This window comes from Mastomys coucha, unplaced genomic scaffold (genome assembly GCF_008632895.1).
Source record: "Mastomys coucha isolate ucsf_1 unplaced genomic scaffold, UCSF_Mcou_1 pScaffold13, whole genome shotgun sequence".
NCBI lineage: Eukaryota > Metazoa > Chordata > Mammalia > Rodentia > Muridae > Mastomys > Mastomys coucha.
In genome coordinates this window covers 63705427-63709497 of record NW_022196895.1, presented here as the reverse complement: position 1 = coordinate 63709497, position 4071 = coordinate 63705427, and positions in this window count along the sequence as shown.

Here is a 4071-nt window from a genome sequence, read left to right as displayed (position 1 = left end):
TCTCTCTCTCTCTCTCTGCCTCTCTCTCTCTGTCTCTCTCTCTCTCTCTCTTTTAGCCAGGCCATTTGTTCTTTTCTTTTTTCTTTTTTGTTTTTTTTGAGACAGGGTTTCTCTGTGTAGTCCTGGATGTCCTGTTACTCACTCTGTAGACCAGGCTGGCCTCAAACTCAGAAATCCGCCTGCCTCTGCCTCCCAACTGCTGAGTTTAAAGGCATGTGCCACCACCACCCGGCTCTGTTCTTTTCTTTAAAAACACAGTCATTTCACCAAGGTTTCAGAAGTTGCCCATAAGCATTGCACAGTGGCAGTGTCGTAGCTAATAAGGTTTATCTAAGACTCGATTATTGCTAATTGAAAACTTTTCCCACAAGTTGCCCATAGAGTTACAAACAGTTGTCAGGCTTTAATCCCAGCACTCTGGAGGCAGAGGCAGGTGGATCTCTGAGTTTGAGGCCAGCCTGGTCTAGAGAGTGAGTTCCAAGACAACCAGGGCAATTACACAGAGAAACTCTGTCTCAAAACAAACAAACACAGTAGTAGTGTGTTATTACTTAAAACCTTTAGATCAGTCTGATGATGCCCATCTGCCGTCACAGCCACCTGGAAGGGTGAGGCAGGAGGATCACAAACGTCAATCCTTGGACTACATACACCCTATCTCAAAATTTGGTAACATGTGCAAGCCCTGTACTCCAACCCTGATGCCTAAAAACCCAAACCTGCCAAATGTGAGGTAATGCGTTTTCTTGCAAGCTAACATGTGCTTGTGCCTTCACATGTACAGCTTAGTGAAGATTCCCAACTGAACCAACCACAGCCATCATCAGATGGAGAACCAGTGTGACCAGCACCTGAGATGCCTTTCCAGTGCCTGCTGTGATGGCCACAGCTCTGTCCCTTGAGGGCTGGAGGGTGAGCATTAGCAGCAGCTGTTAACAGCCATCTCCGATCCCAGCAGTGTATGTCACTTGTCTGAGCCGTGGTGTCTATCTGGTTGCTCTAATATTACCCTAGATGTTGCTGGGAAGGCGTCTGTGCATTTCATAAGCATGACTGATGGGCCTAGTGGTGCAGGCATTTAAGCCCTCTGGGGCAGGGAGTTCAAGGCCAGCTTGGTTGACACAGCTAGTTTCAGCAAGGGCTACATAGAAAAACCCTCTCAAAATCAAGCAAACAAGCAAGAATTCCTGCAGCAGACATCATGCCAAGGTTTTGAGTTTCCCAGACTCCACAGCCGAGTCCCTTTAAAATGTCTCTTAAGATATATAGGTCTGGCCAGGCGGTGGTGGTGCACGCTTTTAATCCCAGCACTTGGGAGGCAGAGGTAGTCAGATTTCTGAGTTCAAGGCCAGCCTAGTCTACAGAATGAGTTCCAGGACAGCCAGAACTACACAGAGAAACCCTGTCTCAAAAAAAAAAAAAAAGCAATCAAACAAAAAAAGACATTTAGGTCTGTAACTCTCCTGTTTAATTTTTCTGGAAAATTCTGCCTCAACTAGTCTCAATGCCTTTTTAATCTCTATAAATTTAATTATACAGTGTATATTTCCAACCTATCTTTTTGGGGAGGATCATACCCCCTCACGTTTCGGAGGTCCATCCAGGGCTCTGGATTGCGTTAGTTGATGGCAGCCGGCAGGTGGCACCAAAGCATCTCATACAGAACCGTGAGCCTCAGTAACTTCAGCGTCGGGAATTTTTGCCATCCCTGACGTTTTCCACGGCTTGTGGAAGCAGATGGCTTCATTAGACTGGAATCTTTACATTTCCAAGTTCCACGCCAGTTTCCTCAATAAATTCAAAATGCCTCTTGATGATTTGATGGTGAGTACAGGCTTCCTCTCTTCAGTTAGAGCCGGAAGTCAGCTGTGGTAGGGAGAGGGTCACCTGCAAGGCTCTGAGCTCATCCTCTACCAGGACTCTGGTCAGGCTGTTGTTCTGGTGGGCACTGATGCAGCTGTGGTGGTTTTAGTACACATATTGTCTTGCTCCACCTTGAAGAAGCCAAGTGACACCTGCTCCCCCCGCCCCCTGTGGCTTACACTTAACAGGATCTCTGTGCTTCGGGATATGCTTTGAATATCTGCTAACGGAGGAATAAGCCTGCCCACGCGTATATTCCTACTACTGTTCTTTCCAGGAGTGTGACCTATTGCCCTTGCTTGAGGGAAGCACACTATTGTTTCCAAGGCTGTTTGCTATGCTCTTCTTCAGAACTGAGGGCTGAACCTAGCTCAGCTCACACATGCCAAACAAATGCTGTACCACTGAGCCGAATCCCCATATCTTCTTGTGAGATGAGGTCTCACTAAGTTTGCCCAGGCTGTCCCTGAACTTGCCCTGTAACACAGGTAGGCCTTGAACTTTTGCTTCCCTTACCTCAACCTCTACAGTGACTAAGATTACATGCTTTTGTTACCAGCTTGATTGCTATCCTTTGTGATTCATGGAGTATGATAACCTACAGTAAGTTAGATTTTACACATTTTATCTGCTCTCGGTCAGTTTAAATAACAAGTAATAGTGTGGTAGATAATATCCATAAAATTATGTATGGCTAAGGCCTTTGTAGACATGTATAAATTTTTCTTTTAAAAAATAACCTCTAGGGGCTAGAGAGATGGCTCAGTGGTTAAGAGCACTGACTGCTCTTCCAGAGGTTCTGAGTTCAAATCCTAGCAACCACATAGTGGCTCACAACCATCTGTAATGAGATCTGACGCCCTCTTCTGGGATGTCTGAAGACAGCTACAGTGTACTCTCATATAATAAATAAATAAATATTTTTTAAAAATAGCCTCTAATTTGCTATGCAATCATATATGGTTTCAGACTTGTAGTCCACATCTCAAGTACTAGGACCACAGATATGTACCACACCTGATTTATCCAGGGCTGGGATCAAGTCCGAGGCTGTGTGCATCCTAGGTAAACACTGCACCAACTGAGGGACGGCCCCAGTGCTGAGATTTGTTTTAACGTGGCTGTCCTCAGATATTCTTGCAAAGGTAATCTAGAATAGAGTGTAGGGAGAAGCCATATCTCAATGTAGAACTGTGAGACACTCATGGATGCCCTTCTCATAAATAAAAGTATAGGCAAGGTACATGTAGGATCCCACGCATGTGGGATGTTTAACAGGAAAGAGAGAGATCTGAGCTCTGCAGTGGTGGGGCTGGCCAAAGAGCATCCTTAAGGCGTCTGAAATAAACCTAGGTCCTTAGCCAAGCTTCAGCCTGAAGCCCTAAGGATTTTCCTGGAGTTGGCATGAGACATTTGAGAGCTATATGCCCTCATGCCTGAAGCAGCTGTGAAACAAGTGTGTTCGTGATCCTGAGTCCTCATGAGGAGACTCTACCTCAGCCAGGAGCAGCCTGGGGGTACTTTCCTTTCTGAATGGAGCAGAAGGGCGAAGGGCACATGGAGTGACTGCAGGGAGAGCTATAGTGTGGGCAGAATGGAAGGAAAACGTGGGAGCAGTGGCAATGGGGTGGGGGAGCTGAAGGGCTTGGCTTCTTTCCTCAAAAGGTCAGAGGACCTTGCTGGTTTGAATTTTTAAAGGGAGGTATGGGGTAGCTTGGAGGTAGTTCTTGCAGGGGACTTGAGTTCAGTTCCAGTTCCATGTTGAGCAGCCCACTACTGCCTGTAAATGCTACTCCATAGGGGGTCCAACACTTCTGGTCTCCATGGGTATCTACACTCCCATGCACCTAACTCAACCCACACACACACACACACACAGGCACAGGTGCATAATTAAAAAGAATAAAAGTAACTTTTTCTTAGACAATGTCTTTTTTAATATTAATTTTCATATTAATATATTAAGAAAAGGTAATTGTCACTTCCTGTTTTTGTTGTAAGAGGTGGAATTAGGTTTGTGTGGCTTTGTTGAAAGATTACCTTCTTGCTTCTTCTAGGATGTAGTTTTGCTCCTTATGTTGATTTTTCCATCTGTTATCATTTGTAGGGCTGGATTTGTAGAAAGATATTGTGTAAATTGTGTTTTGTCAGGGAATATCTTGTTTTCTCCATCTATGGTAATTGAGAGTTTTGCTGGGTATAGTAGCC